This window comes from Anomaloglossus baeobatrachus, chromosome 2 (genome assembly GCF_048569485.1).
Source record: "Anomaloglossus baeobatrachus isolate aAnoBae1 chromosome 2, aAnoBae1.hap1, whole genome shotgun sequence".
NCBI lineage: Eukaryota > Metazoa > Chordata > Amphibia > Anura > Aromobatidae > Anomaloglossus > Anomaloglossus baeobatrachus.
In genome coordinates, this window is record NC_134354.1 from 439,865,215 (window position 1) to 439,876,958 (window position 11,744).

General features: G+C 45.5%; 1 pseudogene; it reads right to left on the reverse strand.

Annotated features, from left to right (window-relative positions):
* Positions 1-774: 774 nt before the first annotated feature.
* Positions 775-11,453, reverse strand: LOC142289825 (uncharacterized; annotated as a pseudogene).
* Between the last annotated feature and the right edge of the window lie 291 nt (positions 11,454-11,744).

Consider the following 11,744-nt stretch of genomic DNA (forward strand, 5'->3'; position numbering starts at 1 on the left):
TATCCTACGGAAGCCGCAGTGAGGCTGGTAGGAGACGTTCCTCGCTCCTGCGACTTCACACACAGCGATGTGTGCTGCCGCAGGAGCGAGGAACAACATCGGACCATTGCGTCAGCGTAATTATGGATTACGCCGACGCTGTACCGATGATACGATTACGACGCTTTTGCGCTCGTTAATCGTATCATCCAGTCTTTACACACTGCGATGTCGCATGCGATGCCGGAAGTGCGTCATTTTCAATTTGACCCCACCGACATCGCACCTGCGATGTCGCAGTGTGCAAAGTGCCCCTTAGAGTCTCCCTTCAACCTTAAAAACTATGAAACTTATACTCCCATAACAGTCTATGACATTTCTTCTTCCATATCAAGATGTTTTTCAGTCGTTTCTAAGTCAAAACATTCTCCGTCCTTGAGTTTGGTCTCAGTTTATTACGAAAATAAGTCTGGTTTGGTCTTGCAAGGGAGAATTAATTTCTATTATTTTTCTATTATTTTCCTAACCAGTCCAAAAAAATTAACCCTTCCCTCACAATCCCCCCTTTTGGCATGAATGATGCACAGGGAGGCTATCAAGATGCTATGAACTTTAGAGTGAGCAGGCTAGCCACCAGATACTTTCTGAGCCGCGGGGTTGCTCAGGGAGTGTGTCGTCTCACATCCAACACCCAGTGCTGCCTGCATGCCTCTCGATGGGAGTCTCATCATGATACGCCAAGGTGATTTCTAGAGGAAGGAGTAGAGAGGAGAGAAATAAACCATATTAGTGATTTCATACGGGTGCTGAATAATCATTGTATCTACATTGCTTCAAGCAGCGGGAAAACAAAGCCATTAGCAAATTGAACACTACATAAGCAACTAATAAACAGAGTAACACTTGGAACACTGATTGCAGTATCCCCATGAACAATCCTTCTATTCCTTTAAACCAGTTTGCAGGGTTGAACATTGAAAAGGTATTGCTCCACCAAGCATCTGAGCTTCTGAGTACCTCCTCATCATGTTTTTTCCTCAGCTTTTGTATCTCAGTTAAACTGGCTTGGGCTTTTAAGGTTCCTTTTGGATCTATGTAGTGACAACAGCTTGGGCCTATTACTTGGCACATCCCCCCTTGGGCCGCAGTGAGGTAATCCAGTACCAAAGTATGTTGGTTGGTTACAATAATTAATTGTCTCTGTATGGCAATGGTACTATTTACTGCCTGGAGAACCTCAAAAATTTGATCATCAAGATAGTCAGTGCTGTCCACCAACTTATCATACATCTGCATTATCATGGGATAGATAAAAAGAGAACTGAAAAATTTGTTGACATGACTCATTTGAATCACATGGGGTCGGCCACAAGGCCTGTCTTTGTTGTCTGCCGCTCTCTTTACCAGTAGGTGGAGAGGCATTTTCCCTGCCGGTATATCAGTGGTATTGATAATGAAGGTGGCAGGGGTCAAACGGGCCAAGGTGCAGGTGCCATTTACTCCTACTGGTAGCCATTTGTAGGCATTGTAACCACAAACCCAGTAGGTTTGCGGTGGGAGATCCCAGATGGCAGAATGTTGTAATATGAGTCTATGTACTATATCTATAAAGGCCGATATGTTTCTGAGCATACACCATCCGGGAAGTTGGCCTAGGGGACTACAATACCCTGCGGATTGTTCACCACAGGTTTCTCGGCCAGGCACATACGGGTCAGAATCATTGCACCATAAATTTCCGGGTTGGGAGTAACAGGTATCATTTGTGCCTTCTGGAAACAATGAATTGTATACCCACCCATGGTCATGCAGATGTCTCTCTAACAGCAAAGGTTTAAATGCATCAACACTGTCAGAGGTTCGCCCAAAACTTATTTTAATTCCTTCTGTTGGAATATTGCCCATAATAGGTGTTTTTGTGTAATTACGGGGTACCCAGCTGCTTCCTTCAAAGGCTAAAAATTGCTGGGTTCCGGGAAGGCCAGTCATAAGGTTGTCTTGCTACCAGGTGAAATCTACCCACCCTGCTATTGGTATGGGTACACTAGTGATGCACAGTTTTTGATACTTTGTGTCATTGACTGATAGTCTATTGTAACAGCCTCCCCATTGAAACACTTCGTCTATTGGGACTGGGATAGCTAAGTATGGCATAGAAGAGGCTGTCACAGGTGCGTGTGTACATATCCAGCAGTCTGTGATCTCAAGTTTTTCAGCTAACACTTCATGATGGGTCTCAAATGAATTCTGCCGTGTTGTAGAAGGCCCCAAAAAGGAAGTACACATAGAAATACTTAGCAGTATTAGGCCTTCTTGCAGTGGCTGGCATGGACCCATGTCGATCTCCCCTCAAGTTTCACGGAGGTTGGAGTGGTCAGCTGGACAGTCAAAAGCCCTTCGAATCGTTGCTCAAGGGTCTTTCTCACGTGCTTCTTTAGGTAGACCCGGTCACCAGGCTTTAAGGAGTGGGTTCCTGGAACTGCATCAGGATCAGGTAGAGAAGAGTAGACCCTTTGGTGGGTTTCAGTTAGTCTCTTCTGCAGAGAAACAACATAAGACATTAGGCTATCACATTGCAGGTGTAACTCCTGCGGGAAGTAGCATCCTAATCTGGGTGCACTACCAAAGAGAATTTCAAAGGGTGAGAGCCTGTGCTTTCCCTGTGGGGTAGTCCTTATAGAGTAAAGAGCTATGGGGAGACATTCTGTCCATGGTCTACCAGTCTCCTCCACTGCCTTGGCTAATTTGAGCTTTAGAGTTCCATTTAACCTTTCCACTTTCCCTGATGACTGTGGGTGGTAAGGCATGTGTAAGGCTGACTGAATGCCTAACAGGGCACAGGTGTTCTGGAAAACTTGTCCAGTGAAATGAGTACCTCGATCCGACTCTATGACTTCAGGGAGTCCAAACCAAGGCACCAGCTCACAGGCCAATTTTTTGCTGTAGTTCGGGCCGTGGCTGAGCTTACAGGGTAGGCCTCTGGCCATCCTGAGAAGAGGTCTACACAGACAAGTACAAACTCGTAGATACCATGTTTTGGCAACTGTATATAGTCTATTTGTACTCTTTGAAATGGGGCAAACATCTTTGGCATGTGTCTTTGCGGGGTTTTAAGTTAGCTGGCCTGGATTATGCTGTTGACAGATGTGACAAGCTTCTTTTTCTCTGGGAGGCACATTGCCTGAAGCCGGGGGCTACCCAATAAGGTTGCATCTGGTTCATGATGGAGTTTGTGCTACCGTGTGTGGGGTAGTGGAGTACTTGGAAAATGGCAGGGAACCAACTGCGTGGCAGGACGGAAAGCCAGTTTAGGCGCCAAATCCCCTCCACCTTTTCTGCCTCCTTGGCCTGCCATCTGGCCTTTTCTTCCTCAGAGGCGTTTTCTTGTGTCTCAAAGAGGTTCTGCATTTCTTCCTCCGTCGTTGACACGGTTTCCGTCTCCTTCAAAGGGAGTAAGGCTGCTTGTTTTGCTGTTTGGTCGGCCAAGCGATTTCCCCTTGCCTCGGGTGTTTGAGCCTTGGTGTGGGCAGCAACCTTTATGATTGCTAGCTGCTTTGGTATCAAGGCTACTTCCATTAGTTTCTTCACTGAGGCTCCATGCCTGATGGGATTTCCTGTTGCTGTGAGGAATCCTCTAGTCTGCCAGATAGTGCCAAAATTGTGCACAATGCCGTATGCATAGGCTGAGTCTGTGTAGATGTTCGCTGTTCGTTTTTCCAGAAACTCAATTGCCCAGATGAGGGCGAGAAGTTCTGCTTCTTGAGCAGATATGCGTGGAGGTAGCGGTTGTTTGGCTAAGACTGCAAATAGAGTCACTACTGCAAATCCGGTGTGGAACTTGCCTGCTTCATCAGCGTATCTGCTACCATCCACAAAAAGTTCAAAGTCTGGATTTGTAAGCGGTGTTGCCTGAATATTGTGCAGGGGCTTTGCCTCATGTTCAATGAGTTCCTGACAATCATGATCAAATGGTGCGCTGGTACGTTTGTCACTCTTTGGTCCTCTCTTCTGTCCCCCCTTCTAAACTTGTGAAGATCAGCAGATCAGCAAGGTTTAGACTTGTAACTCGAGCAAATGAGATGTTTGGGGGTAGCAACAGCGTGCACTGAAGTCTGACTTGTCTTGCCATGGAGAGGTGTTTCAGCTGCACTTGGTTGAGAACAGCATAAATGTCATGGCTGGTAAGAATGGTAGTCGGTAAATCGAGTGAGATTTCAGATGCTTTCTGCAGAATGTTTGAAACTGCTGTAACGGCACGGACACAGGTTGGTGCTGCTTTGGTGACGTTGTCGAGTTGAGAGGAGTAGTACCCTATTATGTGATGTTTGTCCGTCTTCTGGGTAAGTACTCTTACGGCAAATCCTTGAAGCTCTGCTACACACAGATAGAAGGTGAGATCATAGTTTGGTAGTGCCAGAGCAGGTGCATCAATCGCTAGTTCCTTGAGCTTTTGAAAGTTTTGTCGAGCTTCTTCTGTAAGGAAGAAAGGAACATTCTTTGTACAATCATACAGCGGTTGCATGAGTAGTGACGCATTGGGAATCCACTGTCTGCAGAATGAGATCAATCCTAAAAATCCTCTAAGTTGCTTAAGATTCTTGAGAATGCTTGCTTTTCTGATAACTTCTTGTCTGTCCGGGCTGAGGTGTTTTTGTCCCTCAGAAAGGCAATGACCCAGGAAAGTGACCCTCGTCTTGCAGAATTGCAATTTATCTCTGCTTGTTTTGCATCCTACTTCTGCCAGAAAGGTAAGAAGGCTTATTGAAGCAGTTTTACATTCTTCTTCACTAGGGCAGCACAGTAGTAGATCATCCACGTACTGGAGAAGGACACAGTGTTCAGGGGGCTTCCAGCTTTGAAGAACACTACTTATAGCCTGAGTATATAGCGTAGGGGAATGCTGCATACCTTGGGGCAGGCGTGTCCATGTATATTGATTTTGCTTGTGCGTGAATGCAAAGAAATCTTGGCATGTTGGGTCCAGTGGAACTGAGAAAAAAGCATTAGCAAGGTCTATGACTGTGTAATGGGTGGATGTAGCCGGCACCTGTGTGAGCATCGTATGTGGATTTGGTACAACAGGGGTGAAGGGCTCCAGTATTGAGTTCACTGCTCTCAGATCGTGTACCATCCGGTACATAACTGGGTCACCTTTTTTTACTTGTATCTTCTTAACAGGAAACAGCGGAGTGTTGTAAGGAGACTTAGTAGTTTTGAGGGCTCCCGACTTCAGCAGTTCTTTTATTTGGTAATCCAGGGCAGCTTCCTGTTGAGCATTGAGAGGATATTGTCTCAGCTGCGGTGGTGTAATTCCAGGCTTGACTGAAACTTTTACGGGGGGCACGGGAAGTGTGCCGAGGTCAGTTTTTGATGTGGACCAGAGTTTTGCAGGAACTTGTAGAAGTATTGGATCCGTGTTTACTTCACGTGTAATATCAGATTCTGGTTGATCTTCGATCATCTGGAGGGTGCACAGGACTTCTTCTGGGATATCTTCTGGTATTTGCAGGATAGCAGATCCATCTTCATTGTAGACAATCTGAGCTTGCAGTCTTGATAGTAGATCTGCTCCCACTAGGGCATCTCCACCCAGGGGGGACACTAAGAATTTAGACACGAACATGTGTGGTCCCAGTTTCACCTTTAGTGGATGTGTTATTGGGATTATCTGGGCTTGTCCATCAAATCCGGATACTACAGTAGCTTCGGATGAGATGGATCCTTCAGGCACCAGGTTCCTGTGGAGTATGGAGCGTGAGGCTCCTGAGTCCACCAAAGCTCTTATTTCCTTGTTGCCAATGTGAAGGGGGATGTGTATAAATGGACCTCTGGCATCCCTATCCCGTGCTGCTGCAAGTCAGGCAGTCTTCTCCTCCTGACTTTCTGGTTGGTTTTGAGTGTCCCTCTTTTTTTTTTCTACAGTCTCTGATCACATGTACTCTGATCCCACAATAGTAGCAGGTCGGTGCCTTCTTTCTTGTACCTTCTGGCTGACCATCCACTGCTGCTATGACAACTTTCTTGTTGCTCCTTTTATCCTTTGCTTCGGTTTCTAAGCCACTTGCTTTGTTGACTAGAAGATATATATGTCTTCCATGTTTCTCCATTCTGGGCAGCATGCTTTCCATCTTTCTGCCAGAGGTGCATGTATTCCACCCATGAAGGATCTTACCATCAGGCGACGTATTGCAGCTGCTTGTATGTCCAGCCCTTCATCTGCGAATGACTGCATCAATCTGTAGTAAAATGAGCTGACATTCTCCACAGGACCTTGATGCACTGGTCCCATTGTGCCCTTAGTTCTTTGCTCCTGGGCGCAGAAAAGATTGAGTCTTATCATGAAGTCCTGGCCGGATGCCACAGTACGGGTATCGTCCGGAACATGCACTGTCAGATCAGCAGTGAGTTTGGCATACAGTTCGGGAGACATTTTAACTCTACACAAACCCTCCTTGTCCACCCAAGTGCTTCTGTAGGAGACCTGTATTTGGTTCAGGTAACGTGAAAAACTGACTGGGTTTCTAGTCGGGTCTGGAGCATTTTGCAGGAAAGCCATCTGCTCGGCTGGAGTCCAGGGTACGTAGTCATCATACGTACGAGGAACTGTATCTCTGGGAGCATCTGGGTTTTGTGGATTAACAGGTGGTCTTATCAGGACTCCTCTTTCCACTACGTGATAAAGAGGCACTGGTGCTGTGGCTTGTAGCTTGTGCTGTGGGGCTCCACAGGCTAGGCATGTTTCACTCCAGTCCGGATTTTGTTGGCCACAGTTTGTGCAGGTCCATTCCGGGGATCCTGCTGTTTTTGGAGTTGTTCCAGGAGTAACTGACAGGTACAGAGGAAGCTGCTGTTCCTTATTAGCCTTCTTCCCAGTTTCTTCCCATGTGTCTGATTCTTCATGGTATATCCAACCTTGATCGTGGGCTGTTTTTGCCATGTTAGGAAGAGTTCTGACTAGTTCAGTCCATGATTTATCTGCTATCACTCCTGCTCTAGTAGCGCTTATTGTGTCCCATTTGTTGGGGTCCAATTAATCCTTCCCCTTCAATGCAAAGGTCTTAAAAACTTCCTTGGACTGACTGGCTGTTCTTTTGCCATGATAACACGTAATGAGATGTTGCAGGGTGCATCCAGCTCTTCTGTCTTTTGATATTCCTTGCCCCATTCTCCGTCTATCTTCTTCAGCTTTTAGACCCTTGAATGTCTTTCGGACTAAACCTACCTATCCTGGAGATACTCAGAGACTAAAGCTGGTGTCACACATAACGACGACGACAACGACGTCGCTGCTACGTCACCATTTTCTGTGACGTTGCAGCGACGTCCCGTCGCTGTCGCTGTGTGTGACATCCAGCAACGACCTGGCCCCTGCTGTGAGGTCGCCGGTCGTTGCTGAATGTCCAGCTTCATTTTTTGGTCGTCACTCTCCCGCTGTGACACACACATCGCTGTGTGTGACAGCGAGAGAGCGACGAAATGAAGCGATCAGGAGCCGGCACTGGCAGCTGCGGTAAGCTGTAACCAGCGTAAACATCGGGTAACCAAGGGAAGACCTTTCCCTGGTTACCCGATGTTTACGCTGGTTACCAGCCTCCGCTCTTGCTGCCAGTGCCGGCTCCTGCACTGTGACATGTGGCTGCAGTATGCATCGGGTAATTAACCCGATGTATACTGTAGCAAGGAGAGCAAGGAGCCAGCGCTAAGCAGTGCGCGCGGCTCCTTGCTCACTGCACTGTGACATGTAGCTGCAGCACACATCGGGTTAATTAACCCGATGTGTACTGTACCTAGGAGAGCAAGGAGCCAGCGCTAAGCGCGGCTCCCTGCTCTCTGCACATGTAGCACAGCGACGTTATGATCACTGCTTCTGCTGTGTTTGACAGCTAAGCAGCGATCATAACAGCGACTTACAAGGTCGCTGTTACGTCACCGAAAATGGTGACGTAACAGCGACGTCGTTGTCGCTGTCGCTTAGTGTGACACCAGCTTAACTCCTTATTTGTATTCCTACCTAAGGTGAGGTCTAGAACCACCTTTCCTGGAAGTACCCAGAGACTGACTCTTGATCTGTATTCCTACTGAAAGGTGGTGTCCTAACCGTTCAGAGGGGGCTGAGTATCTTGAATGGCGCTGGGTTACCCTTCTTGTACCAAAAAGGTACACTCTATATCCGATAGCAATGGCAAACAGGGCTATTCCCACTAACACTAGGGCAGTGAATATCACATCCATTGGACAGAGCAGGTAGACTACTCTTTTTCAACACTCACTGATGTATGGGATCTATGACAACCAACAAGGAGAGCAGACACACGGGAACAAAGCACAGAGGGGCATCAAAACAAACAAGGTACAGAAAACATCTGCTGGCAAAAGCTTTCTCTCTCAGAGTTCAGTAGAAACCCGCCAATAACCCAGTTTCTTACTCACAGTGTCCCTCTTGGCGGTGAGGATAGGGGAGATCAGATGTGGGGAGCATAAAAAGAAGAATAAGGTTCAACTCTTACCTGGCCAGGTGTTTCTGGTCCCCACGTCTGGTCCACTCCTCCTCTGGATGGCAAGACAGTCCACTGCGTCCTGGGATTACAAACCCGGGTCCCTGCTTTTTCGGGTGCCAGATAATGTTAGGTTGACCTAATGGTCACAGCTGTTGCCAGCGATGTCCGAATGCAGAAAGAGTACCAGTACCCCCCTCTGCTACTCCCTTTGCCTCAAATGAAAACAGGCAGACGCTGTTATACACATAAGACTTGGAGATGTGCGGCTCCGAATACAAAGTGTAATATTTTGTTTACATTACAAGGTTATACAAAGTTGATTAGGGCGTAACTATGCAACATACATATTTATTAATCTACATTCATTAAGGCGTGGATTACATATTCCCAGCAAGAGAAATTAACACAATGACTTATACTCCCATAACAGTCTATGATGTTTCTTCTTCCATAACAAGATGTTTTTCAGTTGTTTTGTAAGTCAAAACATTCTGCGTCCTTGAGTTTGGTCTCAGTTTATTACGTAAATAAGTCTGGTTTGGTCTTGCAAGGGAGAATGAATTTCTATTTTCCTAACCAGTCCAAAAAGGTTAACCCTTCCCTCACAAATATATAAATTATATATATATATATATATATATATACACACACACACACACACACACACATATATACAAACATATATATACACACACACACGTCAATAATGATTCAGTTTCCCACTACCATAATAGCGGTATCTTACCTCATTATACAATTTATCAAAGAGAGACAAGATAAATCGAATATATAATATCAATTTTCTATTATTTTTATTTATGCAAAAATTCTATATATTACACTGCAAACATATTTTTAAAATCAAAGACAAAAAACATGGGGAATTTTTTGACCAAAGACTGAAGTGGATATGGGAGATACTAATCGCGGCAAACTCCCGATTACATCTGTATATGTGTGACCTCAAACTATTTAATAATGAGAGTATACCGCAAGGTGGAAAAATATTACACATCCACCCCAATAGGTAAAGCTTATTAAGTTTTTTTTGCACTGTTAAAATACATAGAATATGTTAAATATATGTACACTTTTAATATCCCCCTTCCTGTTAATAGTTTATACAAATCTAAATAAATTCAATGCTATAAATAATTATCAAGTATAAGAGTTTTATAAAATAATAAATTGGTATACATTTTTTCATCAATATAAACTCCAATATGTATGTATACATAATACACACACACACACACACTATTTAACTCTGCGTACCTTAGCCTTGCTAAACGTATTGGAGCTTTGATACAGGCGTGGGGGAGGGGCGCAGTGGAGATGCAAGGCCCCGGGTCTTAACCCCATAACGACCGCCGATATGCCTTTTAACGGCGGTCGGAAAAAAGGATATAGGGCCCCGCAGAGTCAGAAAATCTTCGGGATTTCAGCTACCGGGGGTGGCTGAGACCCTGGAGATAATCGATCAGCGTCGTTTTTTCTGGTCCCCATTCACGTGATTGCTGTTACAAACTGTGTAACAGCGACAACGTGTCAAAAACCATAAAGAAAATTCCTATATTAAAATTACCAAAATTTTATTAGTTAATTACTAAAAAAACTGCCAGTACAGTCAGAAATAGAATAGCCACTAAAAAGTGGTTTGGACGGGTGTAAGGGACAAAGTGCGCCAGATGTCGATATAAAGAAATATTCAATATATATATAGGAGGGATGGGGCCTATCCTAGCCCTATGAGTGTCCCCTACCTACCAGCGGAGTGTAAACACCCTAACACTTGGTGCCCCCGCTCCTCGGCAGCTGTCCCTCACTGTCCCTCCAACAACGGTAAGCCTCATGGGGGCGGGACCACTCGGCATTGACAGAGTTTATAATAAGAAGGGGTGGTGGTGTAATGGCCTGATGGGGCATTATTTCTGTTACCATTGAATGGGATAGGACCCAGATTCATGTGGTCCCCAGTGACGCTATTAGGCATAATAACCGTATCTCCATTGTGACATCGGCTGAAAAGACTGAACATCTCCTGATGAACCCCCAGACATCCTGAGGGAGAAACGCATTGAGATGAGATGAGATGACAACGTTATGATAAGTACTTTCATCAAATTGAGATGACTAATATGATGACCTGAGATAGGTGTGCAGGTGCCTAGGCATAAAATTGTATTTATACTGATATGTCCTGGAGGATGGAAGCACTGTCTATTTATCCTTCAAGGGTTTAATTTAATCTATTGTATGACTCTATAGAGTGGTTACTCTGACTGGGGAACCATTGTTGCAAGATCTGTATTTAACCTATAGAGTGGCTATTCAGACTATTAGTTTTTTGACTGCACTTTCTGCACACACACTGTATGGTGATGGTGGTTTTGTGGTTGGAGGGACAGTGAGGGACAGCCGCCGAGGAGCGGGGGCACCAAGTGTTAGGGTGTTTACACTCCGCTAGTAGGTAGGGGACACTCATAGGGCTAGGATAGGCCCCATCCCTCCTATATATATATTGAATATTTCTTTATATCGACATCTGGCGCACTTTGTCCCTTACACCCGTCCAAACCACTTTTTAGTGGCTATTCTATTTCTGACTGTACTGACAGTTTTTTTAGTAATTAACTAATAAAATTTGGTAATTTTAATATAGGAATTTTCTTTATGGTTTTTGATAAGTGGGTTCCTTCTTCTAATTGATAATTGAGGTTTTTAACAGCGACAACGTGACAGTTAATGTCGCGCCGGTAAAAAAAAATGATTCTTCTCCCATCTGGCATGATCAAAGTGTTAGATGGGAGATGAATGTCCTCACACGGTCCCCGGTGTGGCCAAAATCCCCCGTCCCCAGTCTCCGTCCCCCTGACATCTCATATGGCACAGAAAGGTCCTCCCAGGTCAACCCCTGTCAGGCTGTCACCCGGGTCTCACCCGGTCTTCGCCGTTCTTCCTCATTACCTCCTGCATCTTCGTTCCCCCGCGCCCCTCCTTCTCATTGTCTTCAGTGAAATGCTTGTCGCATGCACAGAGCGCCTGTAAGCCGGCTCTACGCACAAGGACACAGCTCGCTGCGTGATTCACACTGCTGTGCTTGGAACTGTGGGGAGCGTGAGTTCAGTATCACTGCACTCACACTCCTCAGAGTGCCCGCACTTCCAGAAAATGGTGGATACGTTCCCTGAGCGTATCCTCATATCCTGGAACACAGACTGGTCCTCCAAAATGGATTTTTTTTTAATGTACACACTTATATTATAT